The 20,563-nt window shown below is 46.4% G+C and overlaps 1 long non-coding RNA gene and 1 other non-coding gene across 3 annotated transcripts in view; both read left to right on the plus strand.

Annotated features, from left to right (window-relative positions):
* Nucleotides 1-20,563, plus strand: part of LOC144578288 (uncharacterized) — a 181,688-nt gene that overhangs the window by 87,666 nt on the left and 73,459 nt on the right. The gene's annotated exons all lie outside the window — the stretch shown is intronic.
* On the plus strand, nucleotides 19,666-19,797 carry LOC118143994 (small nucleolar RNA SNORA51). The gene has a single exon (XR_004728467.1). It is a non-coding gene; the product is annotated as a small nucleolar RNA SNORA51 (small nucleolar RNA).

The raw sequence follows: 20,563 nt of genomic DNA on the forward strand, positions 1-20,563 counted from the left end.
CATGAACTACCAAAGGTTTTGGTTGACTGGGCACAGTGGCTCACTTTTGTAATCCTAGCACTTTGGGAGTCCAAGGCAGGTGGATCACCTGAAGTCAGGAGTTCAAGACGATCCAGCCTGATTGACATAGTGAAACCCCATCTCTACCTACAAAAATTAGCCAGGGGTGGTGATACATGCCTGTAATTCCAGCTACTTGGGAGACTGAAGCAGGAGAATCGATTGAACCTGGGAAGAGGAGGTTGCAGTGAGCCACGATTGCTCCACTGCACTCCAACCTGGGCGATAAGAATGAAGCTTCGTTTTTTTAAAAAAAAAAAAAAGTTTGGCGGGGCGCGGTGGCTCACGCCTGTAATCCCAGCACTTTGGGAGGCTGAGGTGGGTGGATCACAAGGTCAAGAGATCGAGACCATCCTGGTCAACATGCTGAAACCCCGTCTCTACTAAAAATACAAAAAATTAGCTGGGCATGGTGGCGTGTGCCTGTAATCCCAGCTACTCGGGAGGCTGAGGCAGGAGAATTGAGTGAACCCAGGAGGCGGAGGTTGCGGTGAGTCGAGATTGCGCCATTGCACTCCAGCCTGGGTAACAAGAGTGAAACTCCGTCTCAAAAAAAAAAAAAAAAAAAAAAGTTTTCGTCATCTCAGGTTCCCAAAAGCTGGCTCCTCTATTTTGGGAAAAGAAGCAAACTAGTTATAGTTCTGTAGACAAGAAAGCTCGTGTGCCTAGAACTTCAAACTACGTCAAAAGGACTGTCCAATTAATGAAGGTCAATGGGCTATTTAATGGGAATTGGAAGGTTTAAGTCTCCTTTACTAATTAGTAGCAGATGCTGTACCAGATGCTGAATGGGGTCTTAATATGTATATATACACACATATATATTAAAAATATATTCTGTAATAATCCAAATAATTTTAACATTTATATCTTTCTGCTGGCCTGTGTTATGAACAGCAATCCATCGAAGATCAAAGAAATATTCTTTTCTAATCAACTTTTTTCATTATGCCTAATATTTTATTTCCTTCACGGTATAATTTAAATCATCACTTCCAAACGATTTGTTTTCCCATTACCAGGTATAATGCAGTTTTTCAGCTAGCAGGCCTATGCAGTTTTCCCCAAGGGCAAACCAGCTTTTTAAATAAACGTTCCAGTAGCCCTGGGTCACCAGGTTATCCAGAACAGAGCTCTTTGTATAAGGCAAATTAAGCAGTGGCAAACTTGGCTGGGACACTCAAGCATAGTCTCTGAGGATGCAGGGTTGTGACATAAGAAACTCCTGGAAGATGCTGGGGACTGAGGTTAAGTGTTAATGCAACCAGGAAATCTGGAGTCTGTCTTCAGAGCTGTAGGAGAGGTTTATGGCAGGGATTTCTTCCTTCCTTTCTTTTTTATCTTTCTTTCTTCCTTTTCTTTCCTCCCTCCCTCCCTCCCTCCCTCCCTCCCTCCCTCCCTCCCTCCCTCCCTCCCTCCTTCCTTCCGTCCGTCTTCAGAGCTTCTAGGAGAGGTTTATGGCAGGGACTTTCTTTCTTTCTTTTCTTTTCCTTCCTTCCTTCCTTCCTTCCTTCCTTCCTTCCTTCCTTCCTTCCTTCCTTCCCTCCTTCCTTCCTTCTCTCTCTCTCTCTCTCTCTTTCTTTCTTCAGAGCTGCTAGTAGAGGTTTATGGCAGGGATTTCCTTCCTTCCCTCCCTTCCCTCCCCTCCTTCTTTCCTTCCTTCCTTCCCTCTCCTTTTCTTTTCTTTCTCTCTCTTTTTCTTTTTTTTCTCCCTTTCCTACCGATATGGCAGGGATTTCCCTGACAACTGTCAGATGTCTTCTAGCTCCTGTAAAAGCAGCTGGAATGGGCTTGCTCCTCCTCACATCCTGGTCACACTCTAGATCTAAGGGCCCCTGTGTTCAGGGTCACTCCCCAGTGCCAAGCTGCCTGCTAGTGTTGTTGGTGGGTGATGGGAGAGCCTGGTCCTGGGGACCAGCTCACTAAGTGCATTGCATGCAAGAGTTCAAAGCACACCAGACTGGCCCCAGTGAGCTCCTTCTCAGCTTGCAGAGGAGCAAGGAAGCCAGTCTGAGTCTCAAAGCTGAAGAAGCTGGAGTCTGATGTTTGAGGGCAGGAAGCATCCAGTCCAGGAGAAAGATGTAGGATGGAAGACTAAGCCAGTCTAGTCTTTCCATATTCTTCTGCCTGCTTTTATTCTGGTCACACTGGCAGCTGATTAGATGGTGCCCACCCAGATTGAGGGTGGGTCTGCCTCTCCCAGACAACCAACTCAGATGCTAATCTCCTTTGGCAACACCCTCACAGACACCCCCAGGAACAGGATTTTGCATCCTTCAATCAAGTTGACACAATATTAACCATCACAGGGGCATTTCGGCAGCACCATCATAGCTATCCCCCCATAGATACACCACCAGATTGTGTCTCCCCTCATTTTTTTGCTACACAGATTGGCATGACTGTTTTTTTTTTTCCCCCCCTTCAAGACAGAGTCTTGCTATTTCTCCCAGGCTGGAGTGCAGTGGTGCCATCTCGGCTCACTGCAACCTCTCCCTCCCAGATTCAAGCAATTCTCCTGCCTCAGCCTCCCGAGTAACTGTGATTAGAGACACCTGCCACCATGCCCAGCTAACTTTTGTATTTTTAGTAGAGACAGGGTTTTACCATTTTGGCCAGGCTAGTCTCGAACTCTTGACTTTGTGACCCCCCACCTCGACCTCTTGAAGTGCTGAGATTATAGGTGTGAGCCACCGTGTCCAGCCAGCACAATCATTTTAAACATTTTTTAACACTGAGGAATGGATATGTATATATAAAAGGGAATAAAATATAATTTTGCCAGCTTGGAGTCCTTGGAGAAGCAGGGGCCAAGATGGGATTAAACGTGCAAGGATTTTATTAAGAGAAATACCTTTGGAAAAGGAAATAGAGAGGTAATCAGAGAGGCTTTGGGGAAAGGCTGGAAGAGCCGTTGTCCCCTTGCAAATCTGACCCAGAGTGGAAGGGAGAGAGAAAGTTGGGTAGATCTGTCCTAGATTGATCTGAAGTCCAGGGAAGGTCTAGCAAAGCTGTTGGGGAGCCCCTCAGCTAAAGTTGGTGGTTGTAAGCCTCCTGTATCCCCCAGGATCTGTTCTGTCCTGGTCTGCCTCTTAATTTCAGTCATGAGTGCAGCAGCCTGAGGACCAACCCCACTGTTAGGAGGAGAGGGTTGGCCTTGCCCCAGTGCTGCAGTGGGGTTTGAATGCAGCCAAGTCTTCGGTCAAGTAATACTCCTTGTAATAGGAGGGCTGGGCGATGCATTCTCATAACCTCCACAGTAAATGTTCGATACAATAAATATTTATAACACTTATCTAATTATCAGCCAGATCAAGACAGGAAATTTCAGAATATCCCTGTGTTTCAAAAGAACATCAGAATGAAATCCCTCCTTTTCCCATGGAGGCAACCACTATTCTGCTTTTTATGAATGTTGGTCACTTCTTTTGATCAATTGCCATTCTCTAGCATTTTGCCAATTACACGTTTTTCTTTTCTTTTTTTTGAGACGGAGTTTTGCTTTTTGTTACCCAGGCTGGAGTGCAATGGCGCGATCTCGGCTCACCGCAGCCTCCGCCTCCTGGGTTCAGGCAATTCTCCTGCCTCAGCCTCCGGAGTGGGATTACAGGCACGCACCACCATGCCCAGCTAATTTTTTGTATCTTTAGTAGAGACGGGGTTTCACCATGTTGACCAGGATGGTCTGGATCTTTTGACCTCGTGATCCACCCGCCTCGGCCTCCCAAAGTGCTGGGATTACAGGCTTGAGCCACCGCGCCCGGCCCAATTACACGTTTTTCTAAACAATAGTTGAGTTTTGCTTATTTTTTTCTTTTTTTTAAACCCCTGGAAATCTTAGTATCTTGTAAGTTTTGCTTATTTTTGAACTTCATATAAATGACATCAGTGTGCATGCTTTTGTGTCTTGCATTTTTGCATGTTATTAATTTTAAGATTCATCTATTTTATCACACATATCTCTAGTCTGTTTTCTTTTATTGCTGTGTGTATTTCATGGTATGAACATCACAATTTATCGATTCCAGTGTTTTCTTGCATGGCCTACTGCAAACAATGTTGAATATATAAGAGCATCAGGGTACATATATGATGTCAAATGTTTCTGTGAGAGAAAGGTCCAAAGGCAGCCAGTGTTCCCAAGAACCCTGTGCTTGGTACAGGAGGTGCTGACCAGCTCACTAAGTGCATTGCGTGCAAGAGCTCAAAGCACACCAGACTGGCCCTGTTCCTTCTGTACTGAGCACAAGTAAACCTTTCTCAAAACTGCTTAACAGGTTGGGTGCAGTGGCTCATGCCTGTAATCCCAGCACTTTGGGAGGCAGAGGTGGGTGGATCACCTGAGGTCAGGAGTTGGAGACCAGCCTGGCCAATATAGTGAAATCCTATGTCTACTAAAAATGCAAACATCAGTCAGGCATGGTGGTGGCGCCTGTAATCCCAGCTACTCAGGATGCTGAGGCAGGAGAATTGCTTTAACCTGGGAGGTGGAGGTTGCAGTGAGCCGAGATGGCACCATTGCACTCTAGCCTGGGCGACAAGAGGAAAAATCCATCCCCCAAACAAACAAATAAAAAAACCAAACTGCTTAGCCATACGTGTGTCAGGCATGCCCTGAGCTTTTTGTATATCAGACCTAATGGGGCAAGGGTCTGGGCCTAGCTACCACAACCCAAAAAAAGGGCTGTATGTGGCCATGCTGCGGGATTGGATATGGAGTGGGTCTGTGGATCTGCTAGTTGTGGGGACTGATGTCTTGCAAGGGACTGGATCTTTTTTTTTTTTTTTTTTTTGAGATGGAGTTTCACTCTTGTCTGCCAGGTTGGAGTGCAATGGCGTGATCTTGGCTCACTACAACCTCTGCCTCCCAGGTTCAAGTGATTCTCCTGCCACACCCTCCTGAGTAGCTGGAATTACAGGTGCCTGCCACCAGGCCCAGCTAATTTTTTTTTGTATTTTTAGTAGAGGTGGGGTTTCACCATGTTGGCCAGGCTGGTCTTTAACTCCTGACCTCAGTCGATCCACCTGCCTGAGCCTTCCAAAGCTCTGGGATTACAGGCATGAACTGCCACACCCGGTCTTGAGACTGGATCTTGTGTTCTAACTCTTCTTGCTGTAAATAGATACTTGACCATGCTGTGTATGTTGTCTGTTCTCAGTGACCTTGACTCATGCTCTGATCTTTTCCCTGGATAGCACTTACCTGCTTTTTGACCTTGGCCACACTAAGTGTCATATTTTATCCTGTGGTACCACCTGACACCTAGTAAAACAGTTCCTGTGTAAATATCCTGGTGCTGATACACATAATTTTCTCAGGGAATATGTCCCTGGGTCACTGCATGGGTCTCTGCTATTTACATATTTATTTTTCACTCTAATAGTTAAATGTGAAAAGCTTAGCATGATTTTGGTGGGCTTTTGACATAAAATTAGACAAATAGAAAAAAATGGAATTTTCTTCTTTTAAAACTATGAAGATAAAGAGAAGAAGATTTGTAGCAGTTGATACGAGAAAGAAGGAAGGGTCATGGAGAGTAGTGAATAAGTAGGTTGGAGACGTGGGTGCTCATCCAGGGTGACCCTGGTGTGTCCCTGGACCTCAGTTTCTTCATCTCTTTTGTTTGAGATGGAGTTTCGCTCTTGTTGCCCTGGCTGGAGTGCAATGGCATGATCTCAGCTCACTGCAACCTCTGCCTCCCAGGTTCAAGCAATTCTTCTGCCCCAACCTTCCGAGTAGCTGGGATTACAGGCATGCACCACCACACCCAGCTAATCTTGTATTTTCAGTAGAGACAGGGTTTCTCCATGTTGGTCAGACTGATCTCAAACTCTCGACCTCAGGTGATCTGCCTGCCTTGGCCTCCTAAAGTGCAGGGATTACAGGAGCGAGCCACTGTGCCTGGCCAGTTTCTTCATCTCTTAAATCCCCTTCCCGTTTAAATATTCGAAGATTGAGATAAGGTAACTAGTAGAAATTTCTATCCCCTTCAACCTTATTCTAAAGGTATCCTAATCAGTTCCTTTGAACATTATTATTATTATTATTAGAAGGAGTCTTGCTCTGTTGTCCAGGCTGGAGTGCAGTGGCATGATCTCAGCTCAGTTGCAGCCTCCACCTCCTGGGTTTGAGCAGTTCTCCTGCTTCAGCCTCCCAAGTAGCTGGGACTACAGGTGCCCACCACCATGCCTGGCTAATTTTTGTATTTTTAGTAGAGATGGGGTTTCACCATGTTGACCAGGCTGGTCTTGAACTCCTGACCTCAAGTGATCAGCCTGCTTCAGCCTCCCAAAGTGCTGGAATTACAGGTGTGAGCTACTGTGCCTGGCTTTGCATGTTAGAATTTTAAAATGCTTATCCTGGTGCAGCTGTGTGCTCCCTGGGTGTGGACATGATTTTTCCTTTGTGAATTGACAGCTGAGGAGACTGGTGCTCATGCAGCCCCAGGAAAAGCCTGGAAAGGAGAATGGTGATCCTATTAATTTGAAGGTGGCAGCACAGGACAATTCCATGGTGCAGTGGAAGATTAAGAAGCACAGAAGGATGGTTTGAGCTCAGGAGTTTGCGGCTGCAGTGCGTCATGATTACGTCTGTGAATAGCCACTGCACTCCACCCTGGGCAACATAGCCAGGCCCCAATCTCTCTTAAAACAAACAAGCAAACAAACAGACAAGACCATATACCACAAAGTAAACTAGCTAACACATGCTGGGAATACACAATTTGTCAATGAGGAGGCTTGGTGGGTGCCATCCATTTATAGGACACATCTGTACAGTTGGGAATGACAGCTGGAGAGAAACTGTGTCCTGGCAGCAGGCAGGAGGTGCCTACTAGAAAGAGCACCTCTCCTCCACTCCAGAACTTCTCCCTTAGACTACACGCTCTCACTTAGCAAAGTCAGCATTTCCTACCTGCCCTTTCCATTCCTTTTACGCTCTGACTGCTCCAGACTAATTGTCTTTAGTCTTTCCTTGTCGCATTCTGCATTCTTTAAATATACATAAGGAAACCGGCGTATGTAGGCAGGCGTGGCACCTCCTCTCCATTCCCCTTTTCTTTTTAGTTAAATGCAAGATGTTGGCCATGTTTGGGAAAAACACTAACCCTTAATAGAACAATATGCTCAGCATCCCGCATTTTCCATTTATGGTATCTGTAGGAAATGAGAATAAATAAAAGGTTCCTCTTAAAAGTTTTCCTCCGAGTTCATTACGAATAGATAATAGTTTTGTCAAAGGTTAGTTTACTTTAAAGCTTTTGCTAATACTCTTAGAGTAGCTGTTAGTCATAATGAAGAAATAAGAACATCCCGTGTTCTTCGTTCTTACACTTTAACCTGGATATTTGCCCTGGCGTCCCTGGACAAGCCCAGGCAAGTCTTAGGTCAAAGCTTATTCCCCTTCCTTATTTGAAAATGTTATCGCTTCTCTACCCATTCCTCAAGTTACTTCCTCTTTTCCTTTGTTCACCCCTGCATTTACTTCTTTAGAAAATTTCCGGGCCGGGCGTGGTGGCTCACGCCTGTAATCCCAGCACTTTGGGAGGCCGAGGCGGGTGGATTACAAGGTCAAGAGATCGAGACCATCCTGGTCAACATGGTGAAACCCCGTCTCTACTAAAAAATACGAAAAATTAGTTGGGCATGGTGGTGCGTGCCTGTGGTCCCAGCTACTTGGGAGGCTGAGGCAGGAGAATTGCCTGAACCCAGGAGGCAGAGGTTGTGGTGAGCCGAGATCGCGCCATTGCACTCCAGCCTGGGTAACAAGAGAGAAACTCTGTCTCAAAAAAAAGAAAGAAAGAAAATTTCCACGTTTTTAGCCAATTAGGTCATGCATAGAATGTGAGGTCCCATTCTGGGCAATGGAAACTGGTCACAGCAGTAGGGCAGTTGCGTCAGGTTATGAAAGTTATAAATGTCCCTGTCTCCTTTGTTCAGGTGTGCTCTCGTGGCAAGACTGTCGGCGAGTTGCACCCTTTCTGCAGGAAGTAAACCAGCCTTATTGAGTGATCCATCATCTCAGTGTGGATTTTTCCCGATGCTATAAATCCATCTGTAACAGTGTCACATTTCACTTTTTTTTTTTTTTTTTGAGATGGAGTCTTGCTCTGTCGCCATGCTGGAGTGCAGCGGCGTGATCTGGGCTCACTGCAACTGTCCGCCTCCCGGGTTCAAGAGATTCCCTTGCCTTAGCCTCCCTAGTAGCTGGGACTACAGGTGAGTGCCACCACACCCAGCTAATTTTTAGTATTTTAGTAGAGACGGGGTTTCACTGTGTTGGCCAAGATGGTCTCTATCTCCTGACCTCATGATCCACCCACCTCGGCCTCTAAAATTGCCAGGATTACAGGCTTGAGCCACTGCACCCAGCCTTCATTTCACTTTTAACTTTATATTCCAATGAGTTATTTTGTAATCACTGTTTAACAAAACCGTATCAGCCGTGTGTGGTGGCTAAGGCCTATAATCCCAGCACCTGGGGAGGCACAGGTGAAAGGATCACTGGAGCCCAGTAGTTCAAGACCAGTCTGGCCAACACAGTGAGAACCTAAATTTTTTTTTTTTTAATTAGTTGGGCATGTTGGTGTGTGCCTGTAGTCCCAGCTACTTAAGAGGCTGAGGCTGGAGGAAATCTTGAGCCTCGGAGTTCGAGACTGCAGTGAACCAACTTTGAACCATTGCACTCCAGCCTGGGCAAGAGAATAAAACCTTGTCTCTGAAACAAACAAACAAACAACAATGAAACAGTGCCAACAACAATCCTTGTCAGCCTTGTTTGGTTGGTGGATATTGTGAAAGGAATTACATTTTGGGACTCCCAAACTCATTTAACCAAAGGGAAAAGCGAAGCTTGGAACTGGATTACGTAAACCTGCTTGTCCCATTTGGTTCTTAAGTAAGATTGCTGTAAGAGGAAAGGCTACAGTACACCTCCCCATATTTTGTCCACAAGAAAATTCCTGGTGAGCTGTTAAAACTTCACCATGGCAATACAAATTGATAGCTTATCTTCACAGGTGCAGTCACCCTGGCCTGTCAGACACAAATGTGTCTCTGATTGTTCCTCTACTGCATTCTGTCTGTATTCAGTAGGGGTTCACCTTGCCCACTGCCTAGACAGAACCAATTCATCAACACAGGGGAATTGCGATAGAGAAAGAGTACTTTATGCAGAGCCGACTGTGCGGGAGACCAGAGTTTTATTATTACTCCAATCAGTCTCCTCATGCATTCCGGGAGCAGAGTTTTTAAGGATAACTTGGTGGGTGGGGAGGAAGCCAGTGAGCCAGGAGTGCTGATTGGTCGGGATGAAATCATAGGGAGTCAGAGCTGCCTCCTTGTGTTGAGTCAGTTCCTGGGTGGGGGCCACACAATCAGATGAGCCAGTTTGTTGATCTGGGTGGTGCCAGCTGATCCATCAAGTGCAGGGCCTGAAAAATATCTCAAGTGATGATCTTAGGAGCAGTTTAGGAGGGTCAGAATCTGTGGCCTCCAGCTGTATGACTCCTAAACCATAATTTCTAATCTTGTGGCTAATGTTAGTCCTACAGAGGCAGTCTGGCCCCCAGCTAAGAAGGAGGTCTGCTTTGGGAAAGGGCTGTTATGGTCTTTGTTTAAACTATAAACTATGAACTAAGTTTCTCACAAAGTTAGTTCAGCCTACACTCAGGAAAGAACAAGGACGGCTTGGAGGTTAGAAGCAAGAAGGAGTCAGTTAAGTTCTATCTCTTTCACTGTCTCAGTCATCATTTTGCAAAGGTTGTTTCATTCTCTCAGGTAAAATGCAGATCCCCCACATTTTTCCTCTGCCATATTTTTTTAATACAAAAATTCTGTACTCCTTAATATCCCATCCTTTCTTCTTTAAATTTGGAGCCCTCAAAATCTTCTTTGAAGAAAGGCATAGACCTGTCTCCCAGGCACGTCCTTAACTTTGGCAATTTAGTCTCCAAAAATGATTGAGACTTGTTTCATCAATGTGGAGCAATCTGCCTTTTGATGGGGTGACATTTCCTTCAAAGGAAGGGACCCTGCATAAGTTTCTCTTTAGGTCATTTGCCTTGTAATTTAACTAGATTTCTGGTCTAAAAAATTTCTTGTGGTGAGGAAGGAGATCCCTTCCTCTTAAGCTTCTAAGACCACTTCCCCTGAGCCTTCTACATTGCATTTCAAAAGGAGAAGTAAAATTTGAAAATAGAAGGTGCAAGGTCAGTAGAGGAGACAGAACTGGTGCCACTAGCTGGACCTGGAGGTTACGGATCAAACCCCCACCCTAGTTCGTATCCTGTCTATATATCAGAGGCATGGTATGAAGGAATCTTCCCTGGAAGGCATTGTTCTTGCTTAATCATGATTAGAACCCCACCTAAGTCACATACCCCTCACCTACCTCATTGATCACAACCCTGTCACATGTAGCCTCTAAGATTGTAAGGCTTTCACAGAGGCTAGGATTTTCAGGGAGCTTGGTTCTTGAGACGCAAGTCTGCCGAGACTTCTGGCCGAATAAAAAGCCACTTCCTTCACAATCCTGGTGTCCGAGAGGTTTTGTCTGCGGCATGCCCTGCTACATTTCTTGGTTCCCTGACCAGGAAACGATTGCAGTTGGTGGACAACCGAGACAACCTCTTGGGCAGTTTGCCTTGCCTTGTGGAGAACCCCAGCAGGGAGACTCCAGGCCGCTTGGGCAACGCGGGTCCTGAGGGCACTCCTGGATAAGCATTCACCCTGGTGGAACACTTTGCCAGAGAAGGGCAAGGCAGGCTCCTGTGGCAGATCCATGCAGAGGCTGAACACTGGGAAGGAAGCAGCATTGACAGTCTGGATGACAGAAACACGCCAGGACCAGTCCTGGGAAATGCCCACCTTCTTTAGGTGGAAGCATGGTCTGATCACCCATGTGTGCTGAATTTGGCACTCCTCAACTTGGCTCTCTCTCTCTCTGTAACTAACCTTGGAAGTCTTGCTTTTGGTTTCAATTTGGGTGGTGGGAGGTGTATGACTGTGTGAGTGATTGGAGGGGTCCACTTGGACCCAGCAGCTGTGAAATGTGGGAGGAGCAGGTTCGTTAGAGAGGACTGTAAGTTCTGAGTGAATTGTGAGGCCAGCTGGGATTAGGGGCAGTCTGTATGTGGCTAGAAGGAGGTGCCCTTGCAATCTATATATTGTGGGGGGAGTAATGAGCTCTCCATTGCCAAGTGGCACCTGAAACACTCCCGAGAGGGAGACTGTCCTATCCACCTGAAGCAAAAGTGAAAGACAGTGTGTTGCGCCATGCAGGGCGGGAGAAACTCAGAGTGGAATGAGACTCTCTTTACTGCCTGTGAGTACTGTTTTCTGGGCAAAAAACATGGGTCACACTCATAGCAAGCCTACTTCTCTGGGGACCATACTGAAAAATTTCAAGAAGGGATTTAGTGGGGATTACGGAGTGACTATGACACCAGGAAAGCTGAGGACCTTATGTGAGGTAGACTGGCCAGTGTTTGGGGTGGATCAACCCTTAGAGGGAAGCCTAGACAGGTCTCTTGTCTCCAACATATGGCATAAGGTTACATGCAAGCCAGGGTACCCTGATCAATTTCCATATATAGACTCATGGCTGCAGCTGGTTCTAAACCCTCCACAGTGGCTAAGAGGACAGGCAGCAACTGTACTGATGGCAAAGGGGCAGGCAGCCAGGGAAAAGCCCCGCTCTATCTGCTGAGGGATGCAGACTCCTAAGGTCCTGACAGATCCAATGGCAGAAGAGCCTTTGCCGAAGATAGCTCCCCTGTATCAGGAGGAAGGAGTCCTTGTCCCTGGGCCTGAAACCTCAGCACCCCCACTAGAATTGCATATCCCTAAACCACCCAGAGTAGACAAGAAAGTACTTCCCATAGCTGCCTGCCTCCTGGGATAAACTGCCCCTCTAGCAGCCCGTCTGTAACCCAAGGCAGGGGTAGAGAGGCCTATGGGAGTGGATGAGGATGGCCACATGGTGGAAAGATGTGTTTTCATGTACCTGCCATTCACCTCAGCTGCTCTTATCAACTAGAAAATTAACACCCTGTCTTATACCAAGAAGCCACAAGTTCTCATTGACCTACTGCAAACTATTGTCCAGACTCATAACCCCACTTGGGCTGACTGCCACCAGCTGCTTATGTGTCTTTCAAACACTGATGAAAGGCAGACAGTACTTGAAGCCACTTCCAAATGGTTGGAGGAGCATGTTCCAGCAGATTATCAGAACCCCCAAGAGTATGTCAGGGCCCAGCTACTGGGGACTGACCCCCAGTGGGATCCATACACCCCAGAGGGCATGCAAAGGCTAATCCGGTACAGAGAGGGCTTACTGGAAGAATTGAAGAAGGGAACCCAGAAAGCTACAAACATCAATAAAATCTCTGAGGTTATTCAAGGGAAAGAGGAAAGCCTGGCACAGTTCTGTGAGAGGCTATGTGAAGCCTATCTCATGTGTATGCCTTTTGATCCTAAGAGCCCCGAAAACCAACACATGGTGAATATGATATTAGTCAGTCAGTGTGCAGAAGACATTAGGAGAAAGCTACAGAAGCAGATGGGATTTGTGGGCATGAATACTTCACAGTTATTGGAAATAGCTAACCAGGTGTTTGTGAACAGAGATGTGGTAAGCCATAGAGAAAGTTGTAGAGCAAATGAGCATCAAGCTCAACAAAGTGTCGACTTGATAGCTGCCACTATTAGAGGAGCGCCCCCAAAAGGACAGGGGAAGGGGGGCTCCTAGAAGGCTACCCAGTTTAATTGCCTGTGCCTGCAGCATAATCAGTGTGCTTACTGTAAGGAAGTGGGACACTGGAAGGACAAGTACCCCTAGTTGACAGAAAAACGGGTAAAGCCAAGGCTTCAGACAAAAGTGAAGGCGCTCTTTTCAATCTAGTGGAAAGGCCGCTGGACTGAAGGAGACCGGGCTCAATTGCCCCCAAAGAGCCATGGTCAGGGTGACAGTGGGGGGCAAGGACACTGACTTCCTTGTCAACACAGGTGCTGAATATTTGGTGGTACAACCAATATCGTTGAAGCTACTGGGGTGTCAGAGAAACAGTATTTGTATTTGCCATGGACTTGTGAGATGGAGGGGCATGAGGTAATTCACCAGTTCTTATACATGCCTGATTTCCCTTTGCCCCTGCTAGGAAGGGATCTGCTCAGTAAGCTACAGGCAACCATCACTTTTACTGAGAGTGGCACTTTATGGCTGGCATTGCCTAAAACTGGAGTCATAATGGCCCTCAGAGTTCCTCATGAAGAAGAGTTGAAGCTCTTCTTAACCATACCAGATTGGGAGATAGGACCTGCCTTAGCAAAACAATGGCCTAACCTCTGGGCAGAGAATAATCCACCAGGCCTGCAGTCAACCAGGCCCCTGTGCTCATTGAGGTAAAACCTGGGATTTAATTGGTTGGGCAAAAGCAATATCCAGTTCCCTAAGAAGCCCTAGAAGGAATTCAGGTCCACCTAAAGCGCTTAAGGGACTATGGAATTACAGTTCCTTGCCAGTCTCCATGGAACACCCACCTCTTGCCTGTTCCTAAACCAGGTACCAGTGACTATAGGCCAGCGCAGGACTTGCACCTGGTTAATCAGGCTACAGTGACTTTGCACCCAACTGTATCCAACCCATACACGCTGATGGGATTATTGCCAGCAGAGGATAGTTGGTTCAGCTGCTTGGACTGAAAGGATGCTTTCTTTAGTATCAGGCTGGCCTCAGAGAGTCAGAAACTATTTGCTTTTCAATGAAAAAATCCAGAAACAGGTGTAACCACTCAGTACACCTGGACTCAGTGACCCCAGGGGTTCAAGAACTCTCCCACCATCTTCAGGAAGGCACTAGCCCATGACTTCCAGAAGCTTCCTGCTAAGGACTTAGGCTGGGTGTTGCTCCAATATGCTGGTGACTTTTTATTGGGACACCCCACAGAAGTTGGGTGCACAAAAGGAACAGATGCCTTACTCCAGTACCTGGAGGACTGTGGGTATAAAGTGTCTAAAAGAAAAGCCCAGATTTGCTGACAGCAAGTGTGATATCTGGGGTTCACCATCCAGCAGGGCGAGTTCAGCCTAGGAGCAGATAGGAAACAAGTCATTTGCAACCTGCCAAAACCCAAGACTAGAAAGCAGGTGAAGGAGTTCCTGGGAGCTGTGTGTTTCTGTAGATTGTGGATTCCAAACTTCATGGTACTGGCCAAACCCCTCTATGAATTTGCGAAGTGGGGAGACAAGGAACACTTTGAATGGGGATCTCAGCAGCAGCAGGACTTTCAGGAATTGAAAGAGAAACTTATGTCAGCCCCAGCTTTGGGGTTTCCTGATTTAACAAAGTCCTTCACGTTGTATGTGTCAGAAAGAGAAAAAATGGCAGTTGGAGTTCCACAAACAGTCGAACCTTGGCCCAGGCTGTAGCTTATCTCTCCAAGCAGCTGGACGGAGTTTCCAAGGAATGGCCCCCATGCTTAAGGGCCCTGGCAGCAACTGCTCTGCTAGCACAAGAGGCTGATAAGCTAACTCTGGGGCAAAAATTAAATATCAAAGCACCCCATACAGTAGTGACTCTAATGAATACCAAAGAATATCATTGGTTGACAATTGCTAGGTTAGCCAAATACCAGAGCCTACTATGTGAAAATCCCCACATCATCATTGAGGTCTTCAACATCTTAAACCCCGCCACTTTGCTCTCGGTGTCAGAGGGCCCAGTTGAACACAACTGTGTTGAAGTATTGGACTCAGTTTATCCAGCAGGCCTGATCTTCGGGATCAACCATGGATGGTAGTAGACTGGGAGTTGTATGTGGATGGAAGCAGTTTTGTTAATCCACGAGGGGAAAGGTGTGCAGGCTATGCAGTGGTAACTCAGGACACTGTAGTTAGGACCGTGCCACTGGCTCAAGGTACTTCGGCTCAGAAGGCTGAACTTTTTGCTCTGACCTGAGCCATAGAACGAGTGAAGGCAAGGCTGTGAACATTTATACTGATTCCCGGTATGCGTTTGTAACTCTTCACGTACATGGGGTGCTGTACAAAGAGAAAGGACTGCTAAATTCAGGGGGAAAAGAAATAAGGTACCGGCATGAAATCTTGCAGTTGTGAGAAGCAGTTTGGAAGCCCTGAAGGGTGGCACTTGTTCACTGCCAAGGACATCAGCGGGTCCATACCTCCTGAAAAATTCCCAAGCTGATTCACCAGCTCTTAAGGCAGCATCTACTCCCTACTGAACAGCAGTTACAGCCCCTCTAATTCCCCAGATACCTGACTTGGTGCCCACTTATTCTAAGGAGGAAAGGACTCTCCAAGCAGAAGTGGGGCAAATAGTAAAGAGGGATGGATCTGGCTCCCAGATGGAAGAGTAGCCACAGCTCTTAGGGGCTGTGGCTGTACAGGGCGTACATGAAACCACTCATTTAGGCCAAGAGTCACTTAAGAAGTTGTTAGGCTGGTATTTTTACATCTCACATTTATTGGCCCTGACCAAAACTGTGGCACAGCGATGCATTACATGTTGGCAGCACAATGTGAGGCAGGGTCCAACTATCCACCTGGCATTCAGCTTATGGAGCAGCTCCATTTGAAGATCTCCAGGTAGATTTCACTGAAATCTGCCCAAGTGTGGAGGACATAAGTATTTGTTGGTCCTGGTGTGCACATACTCTGGGTGGGTTGAGGCCTTCACGACTAGGACTGAAAGTCCCATGAAGTAACCCGTATGCTTCTTTGAGGTCTCATCCCCAGATCTGGACTGCCATTGCATATTGGCTCAGACAGTGGACTAGCATTTGTGGTGATTTGGTCCAGAAAACGGCAATAGCATTGGGTATCACTTGGAAGCTGCATGCTGCCTTTTGACCACAGAGTTCCAGAAAGGGGGAGGGGATGAACCAGATCATTAAGAATAGCTTAGGAAAAATGTGTCAGGAAACACGGTTTAAATGGGTGCAGGCACTTCCCTTGGTGTTATTCAAAATTAGATGTACTCCCTCTAAGAAGACAGGATATTCCCCCTGTGAAGTCTTATATCATAGGCTGCCTCCCATACTGTGGGCACTCCCAGGAACTCCTCAGGAGTGGGGAGAGACTGAGCTAGGATGACAGTTACAAGCTCTAGGAAAAATCACTCAGGATATTTCAACCCGGGTAAATGAGAGATGTCCTGTGAGCTTATTCTCCCCAGTTCACCCTTTCTCACCAGGTGATTGTGTGTGAATAAAGGACTGGAATGCATTCCCTCTGAAGCCATGGTGGAAAGGACCCCAGACCGTGATCCTGACCACTCCCACAGCTTTAAAGGTAGAGGGAGTCTCAGCCTGGATCCACCAGAGCTGCATCAAACCAGCAGCAGCTGAAACTTGGGAAGCTAGACCAGACCCGGACAACAATCACTTTAAGAAGGACAACAAGCCCTGCTCCAGCCACATCCTGGAAGCTGACTGGTCCACGCACGACCAAAGCATGAGAAAGTTCATCGTGGGACTTATTCTTCTTAATATTTGGACTTGTACAGTAGGGACATTAACTGATTTTGAAGAATGCTCTCAGTGTGTGCACCAGGTTAGTGAGGTAGGACGTAAAGTTCCTGCCATTGTTTCATTCTACAGTTGCTATGAATGTACAGGGACACAGAAGGGAACCTATTTACATAATGGTACTCAGTATAAGGTGTGTAATCCAGGGGATGAACAGCCTGATGTCTGCTACAATCCACCAAAACCCCCTACATAAACAGCTTTTGAAATTAAACTCCTAACAGGGCAATGGAACAGCCCTACTAATAGCTAAAACAGAGGAGAAGGGAAGCCCAAAGCAGGTCACCCTAAGGTTTGATGCACATGTGGCCATCAATGCCTATTATCCCAGTGATGGGGGGCTATGGTTCCCTTGGATGGGAACAAAGTTACATGAAAGAGCATAAGTATATCTGCCAGAGAACCTACTGGGGCAGCGAATGCACTTATCAATCATTGCCTCATCTGGGCCACTTGAAAAGATTAAAAATGATCCTGTTTGCCTTGTAAAAGGAAGGGACACCATTCCATGGGGTAATGTCCTCTGCATCTTGGGACATTGTAACCCAGTAGAATTAATAATCACAAACCTCCAAGACTCCAGATGGGAAAAAGAGGAGAGCGAATATGTTAGCAATTGATGGGAAAGGACTTGATCCTAGAGTCAGTATCCAGATTTGGGGAAAAATCCAAAAATGCTTGTCCCAGCCAGTGTACCAGCCAGTGTACTATGATATATTAAATAAGCCAGTGCTGGAACTTCCAAAAAAGACAAGAACTTGTTCCTCCAACTTGCTGAAAATGTAGCCCATTCCCTTAATGTCACTTGTTGAGGTCCGGCACATCTGCTGGGGGCTACCGACCTGCGGGAGTCCCCGAGACCACCAACGTAGATGTCTTGTTCAACCTGAGGGAGAGAGTGTGCAGAAATGAAAGAAGAAAGTAAAGCGGTGTCTGGAGATCTGTGTAACTTACAGTCGAAACACAGCACTTTATTTTTGTAGGTTACAGCTTTTATACCTTTTTTCTTGTTACATTTACTTTATCTCAGCAGAAAAAGGGGTAAACAGAAAAGAGAACAGAAACCACATAAAAATAGTTATCAGGGCCTTGTGATAACAGCTCAGAAAGCAGTTTTAAGGGGGCTTGTGATAACAGCTTACAAAGCAGTCTAAGAGTTAATATATGTTTTTCAAAGATACACAGTGCAAGCAAACAATGGTGCCCTTAAGGTGGCTTGTTAATCATGTTTCCCATCAGGAGGTAGAACAGAGGCTCAGCTCCTGAGAAAATATGGGCAGGGGTCTTTGCCCATCTCAGGCATCTCAATTGCAGCAAGCCTGTTGCTTACACACAGACTAAAAGGGATATGAAAGCAGTCAGCACAATGTCCTCATAAACTGCAGGCCCTTACTCTGCATTCTGCTTTTGCCTCAGTGGCTTAGCCATTTTTACCTCGACTCGAGAGCGGGGGGAGAGCAGATAGGTCCAGCAGCCAAGATGGGGCAAGTCACGCTAACTGTCTCAAGCCCTTGGCACGAACGCTGCCGTCACTTCTTGCTATGTGTGTGAGGGAACTACCATGGGTCATCGGTGGCCATGGGAAGCCTGTGAGTTAGTACCCTCTGACCCTGTCCCTGACCTGACCTCAGTTCAAAGAATTCAAACCAACAGTTTCTGGGTTTTAGGATCCAACTCTAAAATTCAGGATCCAATTATTGGACTATACGGTTTGAAGGAAAAGACCTCACTGTTGCGGTAGGAAAGCTTAGCTGCCTAGGGCAGCAACTATATAATGGAACAGTGGACACTGCAACCTGGTGGGGCTCAAACTACACAGAGAAAAACCCCCTCCTGAAATTCCCATAATTACAGGATGCTTGGAACCATCCCGGGTATTGGAGAGACTGGATGGCCCGGGCTGGCTTGTACTGGATATGTGGACATAGAGCATATGTACCACGGCCGGAAAGATGGACATGTAGCTGTGTCATAGGCACCATTAAGCCTTCCTTTTTCTTATTACCTGTTAAGGCAGGTGAGCCGTAGGATATTTGGTCTACTCCACCTGGAGAAAATAAGTCTAAAGATAGGTGAATGGAAAGATGAGGAGTGGCCACCGGAGAGAATTATTGAGTATTATGGGCTGGCCACATGGGGGAGGATAGCTCATGGGGACACTGGAGTCCTATTTACAGGCTCAATCAGATCATTGGGTCGCAGGCTGTTTTGGAAATACTCACTAATGAAACGGGCAAAGCTCTGTCCATTTTGGCCTGAAAAGAAACTCAAATGAGAAATGCGATTTATCAGAACCAGTTGGCCTTAGATTATTTGCTGGCAGCTGAAGGAGTCTGTGGAAAATTCAATCTAACCAACTGCTGCCTATAGATAGACGACCAGGGTCAAGCAGTGGAGGATACTGTAAGACGTGACCGGCTGGGCGCGGTGGCTCACGCCTATAATCCCAGCACTTTGGGAGGCCAAGGCGGGTGGATCACAAGGTCAAGAGATCGAGACCATCCTGGTCAACAAGGTGAAACCCCATCTCTACTAAAAATACAAAAATTAGCTGGGCATGGTGGTGTGTGCCTGTAGTCCCAGCTACTCAGGAGGCTGAGGTGGTAGGATGGCTTGAGCCCTGGAGGTGGAAGTTCCAGTGAGCTGTGCAACAGAGCGCTGCCCTGTCACAAAAACAACGACAACAACAACATAAAAACAAAAAATGAGTTGTGTTGTTAAACCTAAATATTCCTTAAAGTAAGTTTTATGAGTTTCAAGAAAGATTTCCATTTTTGTAATTTGATATTTGAATGGAAAGAAGCCACAGTTAATCTCATTCAGTAACAACCGCTAAGCAATAACCTAATTGCCCTTTTTCCTATCCCCAGTCTCTCACCCAATGTCCCTTTAAGTAAAAAAATCTGAGGAGAAGTAATCACCTGTCAAGTATGAGTGACAAATTCAAACAGGAACTGGTAGGTGCTGGGTCCTTAGCTCAGTGCCACTTTGGGCCTGGATTTGCTATTTCAGAAGCTACAATCTCGTAAGTTTTGTCTCAAAGATTTGTGGCGTCAGCCTCCTGATGCTCAGTACAGGATGTGTTCTTACCCCAACCAAATAGAAAGAGGAGGCTGAATTAACCTGTCCCGTATACACCTTAACCCAAGTCCTGTGACTCATCTGTATTGTCAGTGGGGGGACTTGAAGGGGATTTTTTTTTTAAAAAAAGAAAGGTTGGGTGTGGTGGCTCACCCCTGTAATCCTACCACTTTGGGAGGCTGAGGTGGGTGGATCACCTGAGGTCAGGAGTTGGGACCAGCCTGGCCGACATGATGAAACCCCGTCTCTACTGAAAATACAAACAAATTAGCTCTGGGTGTAGTGGTGTGAGCCTGTAATCCCAACTCCTGGGGAGGTTGAGGTAGGAGAATCACTTGAACCTGGGAGGCAGAGGTTGCAGTGAGCCGAGATTGCGCCACTACACTCCAGCCTGGGTGACAGAGCGAGACTCTGTCTCGAAAAGAAAAGAAAAGAAAAACAAAGATTGATGGCACCACTCACAGCCTGCCATGGTTTGATCAGAAAGTACACCACTTGCATGAATAATTTTAGATGCAGTTTCTGAAGTCTATGTATTTATTGAGTAATTATGACAGATGGAGAAAAAATGGCATGTTATTACTAGTAGTAAGTTGAATTCCAGTCTAAAATTGTTGTTCAAAACATGTGAAGCACAATTAAATTATTCTGAAGCAAGATTTTTTCAAAAGCAGGATTTTCTTTTGGTGTGATCAGGCTCTGTTAATTACTCTCTTATTCCACGTGTAGCACGAAAAGGTGGGCGTCATTACTGAGGCAGCTGGATTAACGATAACAGCCCGCCCACAAAAGAAGGGGAGGACTTGTCTTAGACCCTATTAGGGTCACAAGGCCTTTGTAAGTTTGCTGATCAGACTTCCTTGAACCTTGGA

This window comes from Callithrix jacchus, chromosome 11 (genome assembly GCF_049354715.1).
Source record: "Callithrix jacchus isolate 240 chromosome 11, calJac240_pri, whole genome shotgun sequence".
Taxonomy (NCBI): domain Eukaryota; kingdom Metazoa; phylum Chordata; class Mammalia; order Primates; family Cebidae; genus Callithrix; species Callithrix jacchus.